The following is a 10,561-nucleotide window of genomic DNA, read 5'->3' as shown; positions in this document are numbered from 1 at the left end:
TTATACCTACTTGAGATGATCCAAATAATAAAACAAAGAATAATAGAAGTAAACTTGATAATTGATGGAAGGTTGTCAATCCTCCAATAAACCCCAAATAATCTTCTAATTACCCAACTAAAACTAAGAACAATTGAGAGATTAAGGAAAGATTAAGATGTGATTAATATTGAAATGTGTATTACAACTTTGATTAAGACTAAATTAAGAGATTGATTATGATAATATGATTCTAAGCTAGTACAATAGGGTATTTATACTAAATTAAGTACAAGGATTAGGGTTACTAAGGGCTTAAATGATGATTAAGACCCTAAGAGAAGCTTGATAATTTTCAACTCCCGAGGGACATGCGCTGATTGAGTAGCAACTCCCCAGGGACACGGGCGGATTGAGCTGAAGCACGCTTGGTCCTGTGAGGTGATCCGCTCGGGCTGACTGTCGGGACGCTCAGATCCTGGCTCTGGGACGCTCGTCCGAGCTCAGGACGTTCGGATCCTGGGACAGGGTTCTTCTCTTGTTCTTGGCTCCCTAACAATCTGTGGGGACTGTCTTAGGGATGCACGGATCTTTCTTCATTTTCCTATTTCTCTTCATTTATTTGCTTAGGCTTCTAGTGTCGATCTCCTCTTCGATGCTTGGTCATTAGATGCGATCCATTTAGCTCCATTTTGCTCCATAAATGCAAGGCTAGCAATCCTCTCCTACCAAGGACATAAAACCTCAAAGAATATGCGAAATGGGAAACTAAAGATAAGAAATGACCCTAATAGGTGCTAGAAAGCATGGGAACGAGGTTAATTCGGGGACTAAATGTTGTCAAATATGAGTCACATCAAACATCACCAAACCGAACATTTGCTCGTCCCGGCTAAAGAGGTGACTAAAACTGTGACCTTTATTTAAACTAACTTACTAATATAGCCGATATGAGACAATTAGCGGGTCTCACTTCGCCCCTTCAACTCACAACAAGACACCTATGAGGTAAGATGCCTTCTTGCAAGGCAAGTTGGGGCTTGCCAAAATGGCGATACATGTAATCATTAAACACACAAAAGAAAGTAATGGATGCATCTACAAAAGAATAGCAACTTTCCTCATCTAAGTGGCGGAAATTATCAAAGGGGGAAGCAATCTAAGGGTACACACTTTATAATAGATGTGGTTTCTTCAAATTACTAAGCCTAGGAGGATACCAACAAATCACCCCAAGTTGTGTCAAGCTAGGGTACCTTTGTCCTCAATTGCTAAATCCTTTTGTCAACAGTAGACTCCCTATGATGTTAGAAACATTGTAGGATCGCGGAATTCCCCTTCTTACCTAGACAAGAAGAAGGGTCGTCCCCTCGCCACCATGCACAAAAGTGGAATCAATGGATAAAGAGATCAATAAGATTTTGAGTTTCATAGTGGTAGTTTGCCTTTGATTTTGTTATTCCCCCCAATTTCTTGCGGTATTTGACATTTTTGGGAACAATTTCTTGCCATTTCTTTGATGTTTGGTATTTTGATACTTGGAAATTTTTTTTGCAACTTTTGAACATTTTCAAAGTCACCCCAATTTGTAACGAGGGTGCTTTTATTGAAGCTTAGGAGTTCTTAGTTTTGTACTCCTCTTTTCTTTGATGCAATTTGTGCAAACTTCTTGATTTTCATTTTGATGCTTGAACTCAAATTGAGATTTTTGTGCCTATTCCCTTTTTTGTTGACAAAACATGATGATAGAAGTGGAAGATGGTTGCATAGTTTCAAGGGTCACATTGGAATAAACGGTAGCCAAGGAGTCATCATATCACAAGGTACTCTTGACTAGTCCTTAGTCCATGGGTCAAAGGATACTAGCATGACACATCCTAGGGTGTTTTGGAGGTTTTCTAATGAGCAAAGTCTCAAGAAGAAAAAGTATCTACAAGGGCCTTATATACACTTATCAAGTTTCCCAAATAGACGTTTTCACAAAATTTTCCTAAAAAGCAACTACATGCCATGATGCAACTAACATATATACAACCTAATGCAAATGCTTCGATCAACTAATATGCCATATAAACTAAATGCAACTCCTAACAACACATTGGTTTGTACCGCATCAACCAAAATAAAGCCACATTGTCATTAACATATAAAAGGAGGAAGGAGATTTGGAAAGATCATACTATGCGGTCTTTTATTTCCTTCATGCCTCAAATGTGGCATAGTCGATCCAATGTGATTAGAGTGACAAACAAACACAAATATATACAATATATACAATTTTACACTATAAAGGAATGAACATGTTTTTGGATTTTTGAGAAATTTTTCAATTTTTATGAATTTTTAAGAATTTTTCAATATTTATCATTTTTGATTTTAAAAGGTTAGGTTAGAATTTCACATCCCCACACTAGTATGGGCATTATCCTCAATGGCCAATACGATAGGAAATTATGTAATGCAATATATATGAATATGCATGATTTCTAAACTAATATGCAAACTATATGACATATATAACAAGTGAATGCAATCTAATATATCCTATATGATGCATGCTTTCGATTGGTCGGAGAGCTAATTTAAATTAACTCGCATCTCTTGTGAGTGAACTTTCCTAAACCAAACAAGACACTATTTCTTGTGTAAAAAGAGGGGGAGTTCATGCATAAGGAATGGATGCAATGCATGAATTCTAATTGTCATTTTGGATTTTGCAAATGGAAACAAGATATGAGACACCTGAATGGAACCGAGGTGGGAGTCCTTTGAATGGTGCTAGGACTCAAAACAAATGCCCAAGATAAAGATTAAAAATATGATATAAAGACAAAGCTAAAGGAGGTGTAAGAAACTCATAATGGAATAGGTTGAAGTTAAGTAATAAACCCCGCACTTGTGGCATCCTCCAATAAGCCTTGTCAACTCTCAATTGTCGCTCATTGCGACATCTTCATCACCAGCCTCATCACCGTCATTATTATCATCGGAATTATAATCACCATCGACCTCCATTGGACCGAAGGTTTCTTCAACTTCTTCGTCATTGGAACTTGAACCTTGCTCTTCTTCTTAGTATGAACCAATACCTTCCATGTCTTCATCAATAACAACCTCCTTTCCATTAGCCACCCGACTATCCTTTTCAGCATCTTAAGAAGTAATAGGGAAGAACACTTCCTTATCCGCCCAACTAGGCAAAGGACATGAAGGATCAAGAAGTCCTTGCCTAGCTAGATGTAGAAGTGGCGGATATTGGGCTCGATAATCATTTACCCGGTCATCATGAGCTTCTCTATGCATTTGTTGGATTAAATTTGTCAAGTAATCATTTCCTACCACAATATTAGAGCCACTTGTTTTAAACTTTTGGTAGGCAAAAGGATAGGGTGAAGTCACAATGGTAGAGGAGGAGGGCTTTGCAATTGGATCTCTTTGTTGCTTGATTATCGCCTTGGCTTCTTTGGAGACGGAAATGAAGTAGTTTGGTGTATGGGCGGAGATACGGCAAATCTTGGTGGGCAAGACAATGGACTTGGCTTCCTTGATGAGCCATTCATATTTGTTGTCAAGATTGTCATTCTTGACCCAATGAAATTTGTTGATCAAAGTGCTCATATCAAGAAGGTAGCTTCCCTTAACCGGTTTTTAGGTGTTATCTTTGTTTAACTCCGGGTTAAATTATTTAGCTAACCTTGTTACCAAGCCCTCGTTCATAATAAATGCCGCTCCCTCTTTCCCATTATCAATCTCTAGCCACCGGTCAATCAATAGTTGAAGAATGTTGTATTTTTGGGTGGACTTTCCATTGATATTCAAGAAGGACTCAAGGTAGACAAAATCAAGTTCGGTGAAGTGGTTGGTGCCTTTCCTAGCAATCAAAGTATTTGCCACACACGTGTGCCAAGTTCTTATGCCCGGATGATGGACATACAAAGCATGACACTCCCGGAAGTACTCAAATTTTTGACCAGTTATAGCCTTCCAAAGGGGTGCGGCATCATATTTCAAAGGCTTTTTCTCATAATGATCATATCGCACAAGACCAAACACTTGACCAAATTCACTCTTAGTCATTCTTCTACTCTTGTTCTCAAGCCAGAACTCAACATAATTTCGAGTCTCTATCTTGTATTAACTCAAGGAGCTTATGAACTCCATGGTTAATGAGGAGTAAGTCAATTCATCCATATCAAAGAGGGTTGTCAACCTCATGGACTCGAAAAATGCTCTAGTCTGCTCAAGGACACCCAACTTTTGCAAAGTATCATGGCAAATAAACTTGGTAGCTACAACTTTCTTTTTGGCAAGGGACAGAAAGGCAATCCTATGTTTATCGAATAAGAATGTTACCTCCGGAAAGTTTGGCAATTGTTCTACAACCGGAGTAGATGTGGTAGCTTCCTCAATAGGATTGACGGTTTCTTGGACGTCCTGCCTTGTTTGAGCTATTACCAAAGCCTTAGATTCTAGAAGAGCTTGTTGCCTCTTTGACAAATTTGAAGCTTTGGGTGCCCTGGTTCCACCTTTAGTCCTTGCCATTGTATGCTCCTTATCAAATTGGTATCAACAAACCAAGATATTCCTTGAATGCTCCTTGCTTCTTCAAACTTCAAACAATTCCTCAATCAATTTGGGTTTTTCGAAATTTTGCCTGAACCCTAGAAAATTTATTCAATTTGTGAGGAAATTAATGGTTAAAGGGTCTTTTGTTGATGAAGGAGTGATTTAATTTTGTTTTGAGTAAGTTTTGTTTTGTTTGTGGTGAAGGTTGAAGTGAGGGAAAATGTATGTGTTTGTGTTTTTGAAAGATGGAAATGAATTGGGAAGAAGAGGATGTCCCGTGTTTGTTTATGTAACAGGTCTAGGACGCTCGGATCAGAGTCGGGACGCACAGATTGTCTCACAAGGTTTTCTGAAATGGCAAATAAGTTCTGGGACGCGTGGATTGAGCTCAGCTCGATCGGATTTCGGCAGAGACGCTCGGATTAAGCCTGGGACGTACAGATTTTTCTTCAGCAAAAATTCGTCAGGTTAGAGCTTCCCAGGACCCGCGGCTCGATAGTAGGACGAGCATCTTGAGGTTAGAGGACGAGCGTCCTGAGCTCGTCTTGCGCAGATCTTCTTACAGGACTTTCTCCCATAAATTGAAGCTTCCCAACTCCCACGTATCGACAGTTGGACGTGCGGATTAAGCTTGGAGACGCTCGAATTGCCCTAAGCTCCCACGAGCTCAGGTCTGCTCGTGGGGGTTCCTCTTCCATTGTCATTCCTTCTTCCTTTCCTTGTTAAATGTTGTGGGTTGCACTATAAAGGCTTGGTTAGCCTAGGCATTTACCATCCCCACACTTGATCAAACACTACACATTAAAACACGTTAAAATACCTCCCTCACTTGCTCTCATGTCAAAAATCTTGTAATAAAGCACAAAAATGAAAATCCAAAAATTACAAAGATACAATACAGGAAATAAAATGCTAGTTAAGGGGTTATTTACAAATGGTGGTTTAGGGAGGACTCCACCAAACTCTCCTTCTTGTGAGAGGTATCAAGGGGGTAAAGCCAAGGTGTTGTTGATGTTGCTTATAACCTTGTAGAAGTAGTTGAAGGCTTGCTCATTTTCATGATAAAGATCTTGCGTGGATATTTGTGCATTGTTTTCTCCATTGTTATGGTCCGAGTCAAAGTGATGACAAGGATCAATAAAGCCTTGGTCCAAGGTCATAGCATTTCCAATATAAGGATTGACCAATTCTTCAAATTCATCGTCCCACAGACCACAAACTTCACTAGCTTGTTCCCCAATGATGTCATGAGTTAACAAGAGCAACTCTCCTTTCTTGTTATCTTGGCCAACGAAGCCTTCTTCATTACTTGTCATGATGGATGAGCTATTCAAGCTCTCATTGTTGTTGTTGAAAATTCTATGCTCTTCGAATAGAGCTACTTGAAGGTCATCCACTTTCTCCTTCCATGTAGGTGATGTTTATTTACCCATGGCTTGATCTTTGCATAGAGATTCTAACTTCTTCCTATCACTTTCTCGGCTATAGTGATCGATCATGAAGCATGGCTCATGCAATCGGGGAGCTCTCATTGTTTTGTCAAGATTGAAAGTAATTGTCTCATCCCCTACTTCAAGTATGAGCTCTCCATGTTTCACATCGATTACCGCTCTGGCGGTATGCAAGAAAGGTCTTCCTAAGATGATAGGGATGTTGGAATCCTCCTCCATGTCTACAATGACAAAGTCTACCGGGATGAAGAATTTGCCAATTCTTACGGGCACATCCTCCCATAGCCCTAAAGGTATCTTTGTTGATCGATCCACCGTTTGAAGAGTAATGTTGGTGCACTTGAGCTCTCCCATTCCTAGCCTCTTACATACCATGTATGGCATGGCACTTACACTTGCTCCAAGATCACATAATGCTTTGTTGATTGTAGTGTCGCAAAAAGGTACATGGAATAGAAAAACTTCCCAGATCTTTGAGCTTTGGAGGGGAACTCCCTTGAATAATAGCACTACTCACTTTGGTAAAGTCTATAGTCTCCAACTTTCGTATGGTTTTCTTCTTGGTAAGAATATCCCTCATGTACTTTGCATAAGCCGGAACATGATTGATCAATTCCGTGAATGGGATTGAGACTTCGAAGTTCTTCAAAATTTCCATGAACTTTCCAAGTTGCTCATCAAGCTTGGGCTTAGCTTGATGACTTGGGAATGGAAGTCTAATCACAATAAGATCCTTATCAACATTCTTAGCCTTTCCTTCATTCTTCTTCTTTGAAAGTTCGTTGGTAGTAGGTTCTTCTTCCTTAGAGAATCCCACAACTCCTTGCTTGCTACTAGCATCCACAATATCTTCATTGGCCTCTTCGGCCCCTCATATCTTGTAACACTCCTCAAATGGATGGCACTAACCGTCTCATGTCTTGTGGGAAGGTTACCTTGAGGAGGTAATTACCCCTTTTGTCTTTGGGAGCTAGAAGATGCTAATTGGGTCATTTGAGTCTCTAACATTTTGGTGTGGGCAAGTATGTTGTTGATGGTGATTTCTTTAGCTTGGCTATCTTTTTACATTTGGGTGAAGAATTTGTGTTGGTTCTTTTGCATTTAGAGGACCGCTTTTTGAACATCAAAGCTTTGGTCATTGGATTAGTTGTAGGAAGAATGATTTTGATATCCTTGGCTTTGGTTGAAAAAGGGTCTTTGAGCTTGGTTTTTCATTGGAGGTGGAGTGTATGTTGGTTGAGGATTTTGAACATTTTGGCTCTTGTGTGAGAGATTTGGATGGAATTTGGTGTTCTCATTATAGTAGTTGGAATAAGAGGTACCACTCTTGAATGCTTGAAAAGCATTTACTTGTTCATTTGTTCCCCTACATTTGTTTTGATCAGGTCCCAATGTTCCACAACTTTCACATACTCTATTTGGGATTGAGGATGATGCCACCATAGCATTAACATGTTGTTTGGGTGATTTGGAAGCTTCATCAAGCTTACCCATGGCATTTTCAAACTTCAAGTTGATGGTGTCTATATGAGCACTTAGTTGAGCACTCAATTGTGTGATGGAATCTACCTCATGCTTTCCTCCTCTAGTGGCCTTTTGAGGCCTACTATATTGGGAATTATGAACCGCCATCTCTTTGATTTTGGCCCATGTTTGGTTGTCATTAACTTCAGTAAACCTCCCATTGGATCCCATATTAAGCACATTGCGTGAGTCATCATATAAGCCGTTCCAAAATTGTTGCACAAGGAACCACTCACTAAGGCCATGGTGTGGACAAGATCGACAAGTGTCCTTAAATCTCTCTCATGCTTCATATAATGACTCCCCATCCCTTTGTTTTAACCCGGTGATTTGAGCTCTCAACATATTTGTCTTCTCCGGAGGATAGAATTTCTTGTAGAAGGCAAGTGCTAACTTCTTCCATGAATCAATACTAAGGGTAGCCTGGTCTAGGCTCTTCAACCATTGCTTTGCGGTACCGATCAAGGAAAAAGGAAACAATACCCATCGGATTTGGTCTTGAGTAACTCCGGTTTGAGAAATTGCATCACAATAATCACAAAAAGTCTCAATATGAAAATGAGGATCTTCACTAGGCATCCCTCCAAATTGACTTCTCTCAACTAATTATATGAATGCGGATTTGGCAATGAAACTACCGGTTAAATGTGCTGGTGTAGGAGAACCGTTTGGTAGGTTCTCCTCGGGTGGTACGGAATGTGATGAAAATTTAGGCATTGTAGGTTGATTGTGTGGTTGGTTTAGAATTGGGTTATCCTATGCTTCTCTTGAAAAAGGATTGACAAACTCAATGTTTTTTGGTTGAATGTCCACAATCTCTCCAATACCTACGACTGTTGAAGTACCTCTAACAACTCTTCTATTGTTGGTTAAGGTCCTTTGAATCTCGAAATCAATAAGGAATAAATTACCTTGTGATCTCCTAGTCATGCAAAATATCAAACAACTAGAAAACAATTAGAACAACCTTGAGGAGATTGACTTCCCCAAGGTAAAGAAAGACACAACTAAAAACTATTAACAAAAATTAAATCAACTGAACACCGTCCCCGGCAACGGCGCCATTTTTTGGCGTGGTATTTATCTCGTCGTCAAAGCTACCAACCAAAACAATATTTCTAACTCAACAAACTACTCTTTATTGGAGTGGTAAATAAACGTCGGATCCCAAGGGACGGGTATTGATTTAGGATTTCAATTGCAAGTAGTTTATGTCTTAGGGTGTCACAAATTTGGGTTCAGATAAGATGTAATCTAAACTAATCAACAAGATGAATGTAAAGTAATCAAAACATAGTAAAGCAATAAAATGGGTTTGTAAATAATTGATTAAAAGCATTAGGGTGTCATGGGTTCATAAGGGAATCATGGAAATAGGTCATACAAACATGTTCTCAAATAGATGCAAGAAACTTATGTGATGAAATCGAGTTAGTGTATAACTTACAATTCCTAGGAAGATTTAGGTCCCGGAGCCGAGTCGATCAAGACTTCACAACACCTACAAGTCGACTTAGTCTCTTCCTATTCAACTCTATGCATGGTCTAACAAGGCTCGAGTTAGTTTATGTCTTACAAGCCTCACTGAAAAGATAAGAGATGGGCGATGCGTGCATTTTATATAGGCTTTTTGTATCATATTTGCACGCATCTCTATGCATATTTAGTAGTGTTTAGCTACAAATGTCCCCCGAATTGTCTACTTTTGTTTCTCTTGTATTATTTACAGGTATGAACCGGAGAGGAGCATAATCAAGCCTAAAACACATCCCTATGCATGCATTTTGGAGATGAGTTGAGTCGGAGCTTGGAGACTACAATTTTGAGATGCGCATAGAAGTAAGGGAGCTTAGCGGACAAAGGAAGAGCTTCAAATTACTAGTGTCTACTTTGAAGAGCCATATCTTGAGTTCTACAACTGATTTTCATGTGATTCCAATTGGAGATGAAAGCTTGTCCTCTTATCTTTCCACGCCAGCGGAAACACTCTGTTTGCCCAAGTAACAAAGAAATGGGCGGCTGTTTGATGTTCAGTGCGCGAAGCAGGAATTATGCGCTGGAAACCACTCGATCGAGTACTATAGTGTTCGATCGAGTAGTTTAAGTCTTCGATCAAATTGCCTCTTTTTGATAGTGTTCGATCGATTACCTAAATTCCTCGATAGAGAGGTTTTTGCTAGGAGTTACTCGATCGAGGAGTTCTAAAGTCCTCGATCGAGTGGATTACTATCTGATTCGAGATTTTATTCCGCGAGAACTATTTATCTTATTAGGTTATGTTTAATTATTGTCTCCTCTATAAATAGGAGAGACGTAATTAGGTTTAGATCTCTCTCTCTCTCTCTCTCTCTCTCTCTCTTCTTTTCTCCCTTTTCCCTTTTTCTATGTTGAACGGTGCTTTTGTTCTTCTATTGCTGGATTCTAAACTTCTGTAATTCCTTTACTCTCTATCTGTTTAATCTAATTTTCTTTTTCTTATATCTTTTTATCGTGTCTACTATTACATCCTTTGTCATTGCTTTATTAGATATAATGTTTAGCTAATTCTCGTACTAGGATTTAGGGGATTCAATGAGTTGATGGTAGTTGCTAATTAGGTTTACAGATCTGTTGCTTAAATCATGCCTTTATTGTTAATCACTGCAATTAATTGTTCTTGTCTACTTGAGTCGACGCAATTAGATAATTAATCTTGGTACACCTTAACCTAGATCGTAAGATTGGAATGGGTAAGACCTGCAGTGAACATTAGGATGCTTTAGTGAGGGCGGAAGCTAAGCTAATAGTGTTTTAGGGTGAATTGAGACCGGAAGAAGATATTCGTTGCCCCTTAGACCGATACAAGTGACCGATCTGTGACCTTAGCTGCAATTATCTGACATTCATTGGTGACCCGACAATCCTAGATCTCTCTCTTTATTGTTAATCCCTTTTATCCTTTTCTCTGCTTTAGTTAGTCAGTTTAGATAACAAAACAACAAAACCCCCAGTTTAGTGACATTAGACAGACCAGAATAACAAGTAGATAGTGACCGCCTCCC

General features: G+C 39.3%; 1 non-coding gene across 1 annotated transcript; it reads left to right on the top strand.

The window, feature by feature from the left end:
- The first annotated feature begins 7,758 nt into the window (after nucleotides 1-7,758).
- Nucleotides 7,759-7,865, top strand: LOC141635402 (small nucleolar RNA R71). The gene has a single exon (XR_012540095.1). It is a non-coding gene; the product is annotated as a small nucleolar RNA R71 (small nucleolar RNA).
- Nucleotides 7,866-10,561: the final 2,696 nt, after the last annotated feature.

The sequence above is a fragment of the Silene latifolia genome, chromosome Y (genome assembly GCF_048544455.1).
Source record: "Silene latifolia isolate original U9 population chromosome Y, ASM4854445v1, whole genome shotgun sequence".
In the NCBI taxonomy this organism is placed as follows: Eukaryota; Viridiplantae; Streptophyta; class Magnoliopsida; order Caryophyllales; family Caryophyllaceae; genus Silene; species Silene latifolia.
Note: the sequence above shows the minus strand (reverse complement) of the source record. Positions and strands in the feature narration are given on the sequence as shown.